The following is a 16,271-nucleotide window of genomic DNA, read 5'->3' on the forward strand; positions in this document are numbered from 1 at the left end:
AGAAAATCTAGCTAAGATAATTAAAATGGTCATACTAAGGGTGCCTGGGTGGCTCAGTTAGTTAAGCATCTGACTCTTGATTTCAGCTCAGGTCGTGATCTCAGGGTCATGAGCCCCACATGGGGCTCTGTGCTCAGCGGGGAGTCTGCTTGAGATTCTCTCTCTCCCTCTCCCTCTGCCCCTCTTCCCTGCTCTCATTCTCTCTCTCTCTCTCCTCTCTCTCTCTATATATATAAATTAATAAACATTATATTTTTAGGAAGGTGGTTACACTATTTTTAATGTTGATGAAGCAGCCTTCTGTTGGAAGAAGATGACATCTAGGATTCATAGCTAGAGAGGAAAAATCAATGCCTGGCTTCAAAATTTGAAAGAACAGCCTGACTCTCTTGTTAGGTGTTAATGAACTTGGTGCCTTTAAGTTGAAACAAATGTTTATTTACCATTCTGAAAACCCTAGGGACCTTAAGAATTGTACTAAATCTACTATACCTGTGTTCTATGAATGGAACAAAAAATTTGGATGAAAGCCCATCTGTTTACAACATGGTTTACTGAATAATTTAAGCCCACTGTTAAGGCCTACTGCTCCAAGATTCCTTTCAAAAATTACTGTTAATTAACAATGCATTTGGTCACTTAATGGCTCTGATGTAGATGCACAATAAGATTAATGTTGTTTTCATGCCTTCTAACACAATCTCCATTCTGCAGCCCATGGATCAAGCAGTAATTTTGAGTTTCAAATCTTTTTTATAAAATACATTTTGTAAGGCTATAGCTGCCATAGATAGTGAATCTTCTGATGGATTTTGGAAAGTAAAATGAAAACCTTCTGGAAAGGATTCACCATTCTAGATGCCATTAAGAACATTTGTGATTTAAGGGGTAAGGTAAAAATATTAATAATACAGGAGTTTGGAAGAAGTTGATTTTAACCCTCATAGATGACTCTGAGGGGGCCAAGACTACAGGAAGCAGCTGCAGATATGGTGGAACTAGGAAGAGAAATAGAATTAGAAATGAAACCTAAAGATATGACTGAATTGCTTCCATCTTATGATAAAACTTTAATACATGAAGAGTTGCTTCTTATGGATGAGCAAAGAAAGTGTTTCTTTCTTTTTTTTTTAAAGATTTTATTTATTTATTTGACAGAGAGAGAGACAGCCAGCGAGAGAGGGAACATAAGCAGGGGGAGTGGGAGAAGAAGAAGCAGGCTTCCAGCTGAGCAGGGAGCCTGATGCAGGGCTCCATCCAAGGACCTGGGATCATGCCCTGAGCCGAAGGCAGATGCTTAACGACTGAGCCACCCAGGCGCCCCAAGAAAGTGGTTTCTTAAGACAGAATGTATTCCTGATAAAGATGGTATGAAAATGGTTGAAATGACATTGAAGGATTTGAAATATTACACAAACTTAGTTTATAAAGCAGCAGCAGGATTTGAGAGAATTGATTCCAATTTTGAAAGAAATTCTACTGTGGGGAAAATGCCACTAAACAGTACTGTATGTTACAGAGAAATCATTCATGAAAAGAAGCATCAATCAATATGGCTAATTTAATTGTTGTTTTATTCTAAGAAATTACCAGAGCCACTTCAACCTCCAACAACCATGCCTCTCAGTCAGTAACCAACTACATTCAAACAAGTCCCTCCAGCAGCAGAAAGGTTACAACTCCCTGAAAGCTCAGATGATGATTAGCATTTTTTAGCCATAAAGTATTTTCAAATTAAGGTATGTACAGTTTTTAGACATAATGTTATTACACACGATAGATTACAGTATAGTGTAAACATAACTTTTATGTTCACTGGGAAATGAAAAGTTCATTTGACTCACTTATTGTAATATTTGCTTTATTGTGGTGGTCTGGAACTAAACCTACAATATTTCTAAAGTATGCCTGCAATTTCTAAAGTATGCTTGCAATTTATTAGAACAACCAGCTGCATTTTTATCAGGTAGCTGTACATTGAATACTGTACATTAAGTATTGAGTAAATGAAATAACTGATAGAAATATACTGCTCAGAAATATAATGGTTTCCATATAATACACAGTTTCATTTTTCAAAATCAGTGGCTAAAATGCCAGAAAATTAAAAAGCAGTTAATTCTCAGAGAATATAAAAAAATGCTAAAATTGTATTTCATGTATGCTGTTTTTTTCTTTCTTTTCCAAGAAAACTTCCAAGTACTGCATTAAGTCTCTTGAAACAACCCTTCATGTCAAGTTAACATTTTTCTGTTTTATAAGTTTACTAATTAAACTTTATTAAGTTTTCAAGGAAATCAAGTTATATTACCAGTTTATTTTTGTTTCAAGTAAGACCTTAAAACTCAAGTGTCTGAGTCAAATTATACTGAGCATGTGTTATCAAAGACATATACAAGAAGTCGAAATCCAGCAGTTATAACTTGTCATCACACCCTGTTCTAATTTTATAAAAATTAAAAATGATTTCAATTAATATTTGTACTCAGTACAATACTTACATCTCTAGGTTTCACTTAAAGATTTAAAATAAGTTAGAAAAAGACCTTTATTTTTCTTTTAAGATTTTACTTATTTATTTGTCAGAGAGAGAGAGAGAGCACAAGCAGGGGGAGAAGCAGGCAGAGGGAGAAGCAGGCTCCCCCTGAGCAAGGAGCCCAATGGGGCACTTGATCCCAGGACCCTGGGATCATGACCCAAGCTGAAGGCAAATGCTTAATGACTGAGCCACCCAGGCACCCAGAAAAAGATCTTTAATTATGATTTTGACACAGGGAACTGGTGATAACTTTAAAACATGAGAATATTTATTTTAAAATTAATATTTCAATTTATTTTGTAAATTTGAATTATATATCCAATTCCCCTTTTGTGGTTAGGTTGCTTCTTTGTCCCTGAGTTTTATAAATAATTGTTATAAGGGATATTAATAGTTTACAACAGAAAGCTTAGGTTATATGAATTTTAAATTTAAAATTCACAATAACAACTAAAGAAAATGATTAACCTTTTTTGGGGGGTGAGGGGGTGCCTGGGTGGCCCAGTCAGTTAAACATCTGCCTTCAGCTCAGGTCATGATCCCAGGGTCTGGGATCAAGCCCTACATCAGTTCCCTGCTCAGTGGGGAGCCTGCTTCTCCTCTCTCTCTGCTGCTCCCTGTGCTTATGCTCTCTTGCTCTCTCTGTCAAACAAATAAATAAAATATTTTTTTATTATTATATTATGTTAGTCATCATACAGTACATCATTAATGCTTGATGTTGTACACAAACAATGGATTGTGGAACACTAAATAAAATCTTTAAAAAAATAATCTTTTCTTCTTCACTGGATGAGGCCATATAAAATCAAGAAATTTGCTTAGTAATATCAATTTCAATGTATTAAATTTATATAATATGATTTTTCTGCCTTTCTACAAATCCCAAAGAAACCTTAATATAACTCTAAGAAAGAAATGTGAAGGCTCCCCCAAAAATGAACACAATTAAAATAAATTACAAATTCATTCTACATGTTTTGAAATACATCTAAAAACAGCAGTGGTAACATATTCAGTTGCTAGTTACAATGTCATTTGTGAAATACTGCAACTCCAAAGAATAAGATTGTTTTGTATCTGTTGATATCCAAAAATGTCTGTGAAATAATAAAACTAAAATTAGGATTTATATATGCCCGTTAATAATATTGCTTTGAATCTGAAGGCAATATATAATACATAAAATATTCTTAATTTTAAAAAAAGTTTGTATTTGCTTGTAGATCTCCCAACTTCTTTTAATGTCTGCTGTATTGTAAAAAAGTAATAATCACTATAGAAATTATTATTTGATCTCTTTACTCTAATGGAAAACAATATAAATTTAATTAATACAGAGGACACTTTTTTTTGGTATGGGCACATATTTAACACTAACTCAGCTCTAAGACAATATATTTCTTCTAAAATCATATTTGATAAATTGTGTAACTTGCATTGCTTGTTTATTTTTTATATCCTCGAAGCTATTTCTAGTCTCATTAAAAGCTTGTCAATGTTTTGTTTGGCAAAATTTTCATTTTGAAAGATTACACTTATGACTGGTGGTCAATCTTCCCTTTAATTTCTCCTTAGGATTTTAAAAGCTGGGTTTGAGCAAATTTGGCCATGTTTTTTCTGAACTTCTGCTGTGGCAAGACATAGCGTAAGGTTTAAATATTTTTTTCTCTGTATAAAAAGTTATTCTGAGGTTAGAGAGACAAAAATACTGGACATGTAGAGAGTTGAGACAAGTAATAAAGAGTATTGATAGAAAAAATGATAGCGTACTGACCATTATTTGTTCTCCCCCTTGTCATATTTTGATTGGTTTCAAGGTTCCTGGGATATTTCCAATAAATTCGCTTTGTGCCTAAATTTTGTTTTCTGTCACTTGCAATCAAAAGTCCTTGAAAATAGGAGCACCTGGGCAGCTCAGTCACTCAAGTGTTGGACTCTTGGTTTTGGCTCAGGTCATGATCTCAGGATTGTCAGATTGAGCCCAAACTTGCACTCTGCACAGAGTCTACTTGAGATTCTTTCTCTCCTTTTCCCTCTGCCCCTCCCCCAATGTGCATGCATGTTTGCTCTCTCTAAATAAATAAATAAAATCTTAATTAAAAAAACTTAAAAATAGAACAGAAAAGCTAAGATGGCACTATACATAGTTCTGGTGTTTTCATTCTGAAAACATTTTTTTTAATTAAGCGATAGTAAAGTTTATTGAATGATAGAGTACAAAGCTCCCAAAGAGAGAGGGGACCAAAGAGGGTTGCCCTAGAAACAATTTTTGAAAAAATAAAACAGCTCTTATGACCAGGCCTTATCTTAAAACTTTATATTAGCATATTAATAGAGCTGTCATCACCACCATTAAAAATCCCTTAATAGGTTGGAAATCCCCATTCTTTCTTAGATAACTTAGCAACAAAAATGAGTGAATTGAAGGAAAGACTGACCCAGTTAAGGCAAGTTGCTCACAAGAAGGAACAACAGACCTCTAGTAAGGTTTCAGCTCAACACAAAACAATATGGATTGTCATAGGGAGATGGACAGTTCCCAGCAGAAAAAGATTTTGTTTCTTTTAAAGAAAACATTGGGGTAAGAGGTTAAGCAAATAAAATCTCTGTCTATTAAAGTCACGTAATACTTTTGAATATAAAATATGAGATCTAATTGGTAGAATATTGTTAAAGAACAACCAGAGCTGGGCAGTAGTTTAAGTGATATAAACAAATATTATTCATGCCTATTATAATAAGGGAAAAGAGATTTCAGCACAGTAGTTTCCCCTTATCTGTAGGGGATATGTTCCAAGATCCACAGAGGATGCCTGAAACAGAGGATGATACTGAACCCTATATATACAGTTCTTTCATATGCAGATATTCCTATGATAAAATTTAATTTTTAAATGAGGCACAGTAAGAGATTAACAACAATAACTAATAATAAAATGAGAAAAATAGAACAATATTCTTTAATAAAAGTTATGTGAATATGGTCTCTCTCTCAACATATCTTATTTTACTGTACTCACCCTTATTCCCATGATAATGTAAAATAATAAAATGCCAATGTAATGAGATGATATGAGGTAAATGACATAGACATTGTGGCATAGTGTTAAGACTACTATTGACCTTCTGACAATATGTCAGAAAAAAGATCATCTGCTTCCAGACCAAAGTTGACTGTGGGTAACTGAAATGAAGGAAAGCAAAACCATGGCTAAAAGGGGACTAGTATATAGAACCAGGCTCAATTCAAGTAAAATATGGGCAAGTGGGAATTTATACCTAAGTAGCACAATGGGAATTGGTGGCTGGAAAATTATTAAAAGGAAACATCAGGGATAAGGGGGGATTCTGGCTAAACTGACCCAACAGGTTTCTTGCTGAAGGGTGATCAGAAATCAACTGAGGAAAGATAGAGAATGAGGAACCTGATTTGATATTGAGGGTGGTAAGATATGGAGGATGGGAGATACTGGCTAAAATGACTTAGCAGAATGCTTGCTAAAATTGGGCAATGCATAGATGAATGTGGAAGTCCAAAAGCCTAAAATGTGAGGCCTAGTTGAAAAAGAGTTCAGGGGACCCTCGGTAAAGTTTGGCTAAGAAGAGAAAATATACTTGGTCAGCTATATTTGTTTCAAAAGCATAAGAGTAAGAGATCAGGGAGTCTTCAACATAAGCATCTATGTTGCTTTGATAATTGTGTTTGTAAGTAATTCCTAAAAAAAACTATGAAGCTATTAAATAAATCTTTAGAAATTTATTTCTTCACCAGAGCAAATGAAGAAAACTAGTGAGCAAATGAAGATTCCATTTAACTTTAACAAAAAGAAAAAAAAGTTTTTAAAATTGGCTAATAATTAATAAATGCTCTATTGAGTTACAAAAAGAAAATAAATGAGTACATAGAGCAAATAGAATAGAACAAATGTTCCTACAAAATGCTTTTCAACTTTTATTCTAAAGAAATAACTCAAAAACAAATCAAAGGATGTAATTAGTCATACTCAAAGTTAACATAACTATAAGCTAAACCTATTTTGTTTTTTCTTTTTCCTCCCTGGTTTTAATTATGCCATGACAACTTCAAACAGGTAAAATAAATTGTTTTGGATATTGCTGCCATGCACACACATGCTTTAATTCTTTAAGTGAGTTTAAAAGATTTTTCATAAGAAATAAGAAAAAAAGTTACTTTTTATAGATTTACATCTAAGAACAATGAGAAAGATAATGAGTTTTTTTGAAATTTATTTTAAAAAAATCAGTTTATTTTGACGTACTTTATGTTGGCTACTTGAACATAATAATAAAAAATAAATTAAAAAATAAAAAAGCCATTTAAAGCATAATATTCTTGATTTTAATAAATATAAAATTCATGTATCATAGATTTCTATTTTTAAAAAGTTTCGTAATTAGGAAATCAGATCATTAATTTTTAGGCCTAATGACAAACTGTCCTATGTCTAACCCTGCCCATAACATTATATACAGAGTTAAAAAAAAAACACACTTGTGAATTAATTAATACATCACTACAATTATCTTTGTGAAGACAAAGTGAGGCATAATAAAACTTAACATACCTATCACATAAAACCTATCTGACTACAAGTCGCTCTTTAGTTGTAGGACAAATGACTGCAGAATGGCAGTGTCAAAGTATGACACACTTAGGCCATAAAATGCTAATGAAAAGTCATTCATTTACCTCTCAACAACATCTAAATGGTAATCTGATTTCACACCTTGAGTGCTTGCAGCCCATTTCCACCAGAGAAAGAAAAAAAAAATTCAGTGAATTTTAAAAAATGAACCCAGCAGGGCTTTCAAATACATAATTTACTATTTTGAATGGTTATTAATGGATAATAATAAGCTCCTGGCTGAATGCAATCTCATAAATGCAGGATCAAAAATGGGAAGTACCCCATAAGATGATAAATAGGCAACTTTATGGTACTAATTTTCCTCTAAGTAATTACAGTGGAAAAAAAAACACCTGTAGCTATAAGAATAGCAATTTTGACATTCTGCTCGTGCAGAGCAAGGTTTTTATAGAGAAGGAATCTTTGGAAATATAGTTGCCCATACTTCTGTAGCAATGCTATATCAGCAATACTTAAGTTGCTGCTTAGGTTGGATGGACTTCAATGGGTAATATATTTTCATAGTTACTTTCATTGTTATTTGCTTTCTTTATATATTTATAACCCTCAGGTAGGTATCTATTGACTTGCTATGTTGATCAAGTCATAAATATGGTTACTGGCCATATGAGGCTAGATATCATGGAAGAGGTTTGGAGATGAGAATGGCAAATGCAAAGGTAACTGTAAGCAATGTCTAAGGCCAGGACAAACCTCATATTTTTCAAAATGTTATTGATTTAGAACAAAACTTATTTCAAATTTTTATCCTTCATTATTTCTTTTAATGTAGAACTGGCAAATATTTCTTCATAATGAATTTATAAAAAATGGATATTCGTTCTGCTTTTGTTTCTTTCATTATAATAGTGTCAAAATGGAAATTTACTAAACTGAATAAAATATTCAGTTAACATCTTCAAATCTTTGTAATATTCATCTGCCCAGTTACCTAGTGAAAATCTGCATTTGGATGTGGAATGGACATCTCAAACTTAAGTGAAACTGAGCTCCTGTTTTCCTCCTTTATTTTTTCTTAATAATAATTTTTTATTATGTTATGTTAGTCACCATACAGTATAGCCTTAGTTTTTGATGTAGTGTTCCAGGATTCATTATCTGCGTATAACACCCAGTGCACCATGCAATATCTTCACAGATGACATGATACTCTATATGGAAAATCCAAAAGACTCCACCCCCAAACTACTAAAACTTATAGAGCAATTCAGTAATGTGGCGGGATACAAAATCAATGCTCAGAAATCAGTTGCACTTCTATACACGAACAATGAGACTGAAGGAAGAGAAATTAGGGAATCCATTCCATTTACAATAGCACCAAAAATCATATGTTATCTTGGAATTAACTTAACCAGAGAGGTAAAGGATCTATATTCTAGAAACTACAAATCACTCTTGAAAGACATTGAAGAAGAGACAAAAAGATGGAAAAATATTCCATGCTCATGGATCAGAAGAATTAACATAGTTAAAATGTCCATGCTACCCAGAGCAATCTGCACTTTCAATGCCATCCCAATCGAAATACCGATGACATTTTTCAAAGAACTAGAACAAAGAGCCCTTAAATTTGTGTGGAACCAGAAAAGGCCCCAAATCGCCAAGGAATTTCTGAAAAGGAAAAACAAAGCTGGGGGCATCACATTGCTGGATTTCAAGCTATACTACAAAGCTGTGATCACCAAGACAGCATGGTACTGGCACAAAAACAGACACATAGACCAATGGAACAGAATAGAGAACCCAGTAATGGACCCTTAGCTCTTTGGGCAACTAATCTTTGATAAAGCAGGAAAAAACATCCAGTGGAAAAAAGACAGTCTCTTCAATAAATGGTGCTGGGAAAATTGGACACTACATGCAAAAGAATGAAACTTGACCACTCTCTCACACCATACACAAAGATAAACTCCAAATGGATGAAAGACCTCAATGTGAGACAGGAATGCATCAAAATCATAGAGGAGAGCATAGGCAGGAACCTTTTCGACATTGCCCACAGCAACTTTTCTCATGACACATCTCCAGAGGCAAGAGAAACAAAAGAAAAAATGAACTTGTGGGACTTCATCAAGATAAAAATCTTCTTCACAGCCAAGGAAACAGTCCAAAAAACTAAGAGGCAGCCCATGGAATGGGAGAAGATATTTGCAAATGACACTACAGATAAAAGACTGGTATCCAAGATCTACAAAGAACTTCTCAAACTCAATACACGGGAAACAAATAATCAAATCAAAAAATGGGCAGAAGATATGAACAGACACTTTTCCATTGAAGACATACAAATGGGTAACAGACACATGAAAAAATGTTCAAAATCATTAGCCATCAGGGAAATTCAAATCAAAACCACATTGAGATACCATCTTACACCAGTTAGAATGGCAAAAATTGACAAGGCAGGAAACAACAAATGTTGGAGAGGATGTGGAGAAAGGGGATCCCTCTTACACTGTTGGTAGGAATGCAAGTTGGTACAGGCACTTTGGAAAACAGTGTGGAGGTCCTTTAAAAAGTTAAAAATGGAGCTACCCTATGATCCAGCAATTGCACTACTGGGTATTTACCCCAGAGATACAGACGTAGTGAAGAGAAGGGCCATATGCACCCCAATGTTCATAGCAGTATTATCCACAATAGTCAAACCATGGAAGGAACCGAGATGCCCTTCAACAGATGACTGGATTAAGAAGAAGTGGTCCCTATCCACAATGGAATATTACTCAGCCATCAAAAAGAACGATTTCACAACATTTGCAGCAACATGGATGGGACTGGAGGAGATAATGCTAAGTGAAATAAGTCAAGCAGAGAAACACAATTATCATATGGTTTCACTCATTTATGGAACATAAGAAGTAGGAAGATCGGTAGGAGAAGGAAGGAAAGAATGAAGGTGGGCAAACAGAAGGGGGAATGAACCATGAGAGACTATGAACTCTGGGAAACAAATTGAGGGCTTCAGAGGGGAGGGGGATGGGGGACTGGGATTGTTTTCCCCCTTTAAATCTGCCTCTTCTCACTGTTTGTTTTTCTCCTCAGTAAATGACAATGCCATTATTTAGCTGAGGCAAAAACTTGAAATTCATTTGTTTTAGTTAGAAACTGAGCTAAGACACAAGTAACTGAGTAAACTTAAGCATTATTTTTCTAAAATATTTTTAGATATGGGCAAGTCCTATGATTCATTAAAGGGCTTAAGATGTGTTTTTTACAAGCATCTTAGCCTTTTCTTCCCCCCAAATTCCAGTAGCAGAAAGAAGAAAAGGATGAGGTCAGTAAAGTATACTCTCAGTTGAGAGTTGAGCCTATTTCCTTTTAAAGTGCTTTTCTTGAAGATCCATTCAACATTTTTTTTAAAGATTATTTATTTATTTATTTGACAGGAAGAGACAGCCAGTGAGAGAGGGAACACAAGCAGGGGGAGTGGGAGAGGAAGAAGCAGGCTCCCAGCGGAAGAGCCTGATGTGGGGCTCAATCCCAGGACTCTGGGATCATGCCCTGAGTCGAAGGCAGATGCTTAACGACTGAGCAACCTGGGTGCCCCCCACCCAACAATTTTAATCTTGCAAGTTCTTGACCACTTCCATTTGAATGAGAAGATGGAAAATATAATTTCTCCTCTTCCTCCACTCTCCCCTCCTCATTCTCCTTTGATTAACCTTAACAAATTGCCACCTCCAATGAGATTTTGTTATTAAGGAAGAAGGGGGAAATGGTAAGCAGCCAGCAGTCTTTTCCTTACTATCTCTGATGTCTTTCTTTTTCTTATGCTGTACTTCCAGTCCATAAGAAAATCTTGTAATTTCTTCTATAAAAAATGCATCTAAAATATGACCACTTTTCACCACTTTATCTGCTACAGCCTTGCTGCAAGCCATTATCTCTCATCTGTATTATGCCAATAGCTTCTAATTAGTCTCTATATTGGCCACCAGCTGCACTTTCTTGGCACTGAAGCCATTTGATCATTCCAAAAGGCTTGACATAATTCTGCTCAAAATTTTCCAATGTGTTTCTATTCTACTCACAGTAAAATTAAAAGCATTTGCAATGGTTTAAAAGGACCTATTGTCAGACCCTCTATCTTTAGCACCTACTGTTTTCTCTGTTGATTACTTAGCTCTACCTTAACTTACCTTCTTCCTGTTTCTCTAACATGCCATGCATATCCCTGTTTTAAGAGCTTTGCGCTGGTTTTTCCCTTCTACCTACCCTGTACCTCTACCTTCCCTTTATTTATACCTACCTTCTACCTTTTCATCATAAGGTCTTTATGCTAGTTCTCCTGCTACCACTCTCCATCTTTTTCTTACCTTTCTTCTCTATATTTTCCCCTATGGCCTTTTTAGATGCTTTTGTTGATATTATTATCCTTACTCTCTACCTACTGTTCAACTCTTCTTCTAAACTTCCATATGGCTAACTCCACCTCTTTCAAACCGTTGAACATCCTATTGAAAATTGAACATTGCAAGACCCCCATTTCTGATACCCCTTACCTTGCTATGCCGTCATTTCCCCCATACTATTTATCACCTAACATTCTATATTGCTTACATATAACTTATGTTTATTATCCCTCCCCCTTTTAGAATGTGAGGACTATGAGGGCATTTTAAAAAATAATTCATACATAAACGTCTTAATATTTTGACAAAATTACCTTCTTTCAATTACTAAATTGACATGCAACATTAATCAAATTATCATAATTACCCCTTACAACAATATTACATCAACAATTTTCAGTCTCTCAATTCTAAATCGTATACACATAATTAGGAAGAATAAGAATTTGTCTATTTTAATATACAGTATATTTATAACCAGGAGAGACCAAGAAACCCACATCCATGGAACATGTAGCAGAATGACTTATTTGAAAGAGTTCTCATTTTTTAATATATGATTTTCTCCTTCCTCACATTAAGCCAGAGGCACCCACTGCATCAAAGAATATGAAGATGGTTCTAGAGACAATATTGAGAAAAAAATTTTTAAATACTCATTTCTGAACTCCAAAATAGACTATTTTTAAAACCAAAAAAATGGATACAATATTTATAAAAATCCTCACTCTTAATTTCAAGAGCTGGATAATTGAAAGAGAAAAAAATATGTTTTTTTCAGAATTGTTCAACTATTGTGCTTCAAAATTTCTATGACTAAGGTTGGAAGACTAAAATATAAACTTTATGAAAGTTTACCATGAATTAAAGAAGGAAACTAAATGTGGTACAAGGACAATGTCTACCATGGAGGGAGGCAAGAAAAACACTATACAGGTATAAGAAGGAGATAGAAAATTTCAAAGCAGACAAGAGTAGGTCTCTGGTTATATGGAAAAACAGAATTCTAAGATTGGTGGTGTGAAGAACAGAATAGGTTTTTGCATCACTTCTTATTAAGAAGGGAACCAGACATTTCCACATGATCTAAAAATGTAAATTTTTTTAAATAGAGGAAATGTTTTTAAATGCCCCCAAATTATAAAAGTGTTGAGAGAGCTAATGGCTAAAACAGGTTGGGCCTAAGGCAAAGAGAGCTCAAAGTATATTGTCCTTAAGAATAGAGGACATGGCAAGGTCCAGAAATGCCAGCAGTCAATGTCAGCACATGATCAAGACAGGTGTGGTCAGTTGGAACAAAGTAGATAAGGCAGGGGTAGAGGTTGGCACTACAAACGAAATGTGGTAAGTTACTAGCAGAGATCAGTCATGTTCCAGAGGATAGTATATACACTCTTCCAGTGTCTTGAGATTTCTCCTGCATTCAAGCCAATCAGAAACCAGAATATAGGGCCATAATTTGATATATCTTATATATTATGCTGTATACACTTTGTAATTTGTTCACTAAAAGTCAAAGGTGAAGAAATACAACTTCCTATATTTTCTTTACAAATAACCTCATAGATGGCCATGACAAAATAGAAAAGTGGAGAGAAGAGGAAGATTATATTCTGGAATCACATATCTTTCTGTATCATTTAAAGTTCTTTCAGAACTCAGGATTTCACTAGTAAAGGAGCAACACTTTTGGCTAAGGAAAGAAAAAAATATACATTGTTCTTTAAGGAACTAAATGTTAGGCCTCCAGGGGATGCCTGAATATTAATATGAGAAATTTTGAGCACGGTGATGGTTTTCTAAAAATGCTACCTGCTAATTTTAACATTTCTTTATACAAGTAAAATATATTTACAAGTTAAAAAAAAGCTCTGTATTGATACAATTTACATCAAACTTTAAGGCTACCTCCCCTGGCTACTCTTTCTAGATAGAAAGCCTGTCCCTAAATGGCAAGATAATATATTTGGTACAATTTTCCCAGGAAACAGGAGACCCACTCAGCTGAGAATTTGAGATAACTCAATGAAGGAAGTATTCACAGTTTTGTGGCAACAAAAGACCGACAAGACAGATTGAAGAACCTGGAAATTAGAAACAGAAGGAAGTAATTGCCACCATGAGATCTGAAGGTGCAAAAAAGAAGAAATGGTAATATTGAAAGAGAGCTGGAGCCATGGAAAGACTTCCAAACAGGAGCTATCATCATTTTTTTAAATTTTATTTTGACATAAACCCCTTTGTCAGTAAAAATATATGAATCCCATCTCAGAATGCTACTTTTTATTAAGAATATTTTATTATGGTAAAAGCATGAAACATACCCTTTTACCACATTTTAAGTGTACAATGCTGTTTTTGACTCTAGTTACGATGTTGTTCAGCAAATCTCTAGAACTTATCCACCTTGCTTAACTGAAACTTTGTGCCGATTGATTAGTAATTCTCTATTCTACACCCCACTGCAGCCACTGGCAACCACCATTCTACTCTTTCATGTTGTGAGTTTTACTCATTTAGATACTTCATATAAGGGTAGTCATGCAGCATTTGTCCTCCGTGACTGGTTTTTTCACTTACCATAATGTTCTCAGGTTTATCTATCTTATAGCATATTGCAGAATTTCCTTCTTTTTAAAGGCTGAATAGCATTACATTGCATGTGTGTAACACACTTTCTTTATCCATTCATCCAGAGATGAACATTTAAGTAGTTTCCATCTCTTGGCTATTGTGAATAATGACACAATGAACAGGGGAGGTCTAACATCGCTTCCAGATCCTGATTTCAATTCTTTAAAAAATCACAGAAGTGGGATTGCTGAACCATATAGTAGTTCTACTTTTAATTTTTTTGAGGAATCTCCAAACTGTTTTCCATAGAGGCTGTGAAGTGACATCTCAATGCAAGTTTTTGTTTTTGTTTTGTTTGTTTTGTTTCATTTTAGTAGACTCCACACCCAGCATGGAGCCCAATGTGAGGCTTGAACTCATGACCCTGAGATCAAGACCTGAGCTGAGATCAAGAGTTGAATGCTTAAAAGACTGAGCCACCCAAACGCCCCTCATTGTGGTTTTGATTTTTTTTTTTTCTGGTGCTTAATGATACTGGATATTTTTATTTTTAGGTAGTCCCAAATGTCTTCTTACATGTACTTTTGGTGCCTTTTTAATGAAATCATTACCAAGACAAACACCATGTACCTTTACTCGTATGTTTTATTCTGGGAGTTTTATAGTTTCAGGTCATATGATTTCTTTTTAACTTATTTTGAGTTGTTTTTGTGTCATGTGTTGTAAACTATGGGTCTAATTTCACTCTTTTGCATGTGGAGATCTGGTTTTCATAGCACCATTTGTTGAAGAGATTATCCTTTTCCCATTGGCATTCTTGTCAAAGTCAGTTGACTATATGTACATGAATTTATTTGTGGACTATTTATTCTGATCCACTGGTTTCTTTTTTTTAAGATTTTATTTATTTGAGAGAGAGAGAGAGAGCATAAGCAGGGGGAGGGGCAGAGGGAGATGGAGAAGCAGAGTTCCCTGCTGATCAGGGAGCCTGATGTGGTGTTTGATCCCAGGACCCTGGGATCAGGACCTGAGCCAAAGACAGACACTTAACTGACTGAGCCACCCAGGTGCCCCTGATCCACTGTTTTCTATCATTTTTTAAAGTTCCATACCATTTTAATTACTGTGGCTTTATAATTTATTTCAAAACCAAGAAGTATATGACTCCAGTTTTGTTTTTCTTCCTGAAGATTGATTTGGCTATTCATGATGTTTTGTGCTTACATACAAAATTTATTTTTTTCTATTTTCATAAAAATGTAATTGGGATTTTGATAGGTATTGTATTGAATCTGTAGATAATTTTTGTTAGTATGAACATTTTAACAATTTTAAGTCATTCAATTCATAAACAGGATGTCTTTCCATTTGTTTGTGTCTTTAATTTTTCATCAGTGTTTTGTAGTTTTCAGTATACAAGTTTATTCCTAAATTGTTGCTTTCTTTTTTTTTTTTTGGTATGGTTGTAAATGAAATTATTTTCTGAATTTCTTTTTCATATAGTTTACTATCGCTTTATAGAGATGCATCTAATTTTTATGTTAGTTTTTGTATCCTGAAACTTTACTGAAATTACTTTTTAGTTCTAACAGTTTTCTTAATGGAATCATTAGGCATTGTTTAATATAAAATTATGTCATCTGAAAACAAGGACAGTTTTAGTTCTTCTTTCTGAAATTGATTTTTTTTCTTGCCTATTGGCTGCAACTAGACTTCCAGTGCTATGTTGAACAGAACTGATGAGAGCAACGAACTTTGCTTTGTTCCTTATATTAGAGGAAAAGCAGTCAGTCTTTCACCATTTATTATGATGTCAGCCATGGGCTTTTTATATATGGTCCATGTTATACTGTGGTTAGTTACCTTCTATTCCTAGTTTGTTGAAAATTTTTATCACAAGAGGGTTTTAATTTTTGTCAATTTTTTTCCTGAATCTATTGAGATTATTATGTGACTTTCATGCTTTATTCTTTCCATGTGGCATATCACATTATTATTTTTTAATGTTGAACCATCCTTGCATCCAAGTGATAAATCTCACTTGATCATTGTGTAAGACTCTTTTAATGTGTGAACAAATTAAGTTTACTAATTTTTGGTTGAGGATTTTTGCATTTATGTTCATTG

Source organism: Ursus maritimus (assembly GCF_017311325.1).
Source record: "Ursus maritimus isolate PB19 chromosome X unlocalized genomic scaffold, ASM1731132v1 scaffold_X1, whole genome shotgun sequence".
NCBI lineage: Eukaryota > Metazoa > Chordata > Mammalia > Carnivora > Ursidae > Ursus > Ursus maritimus.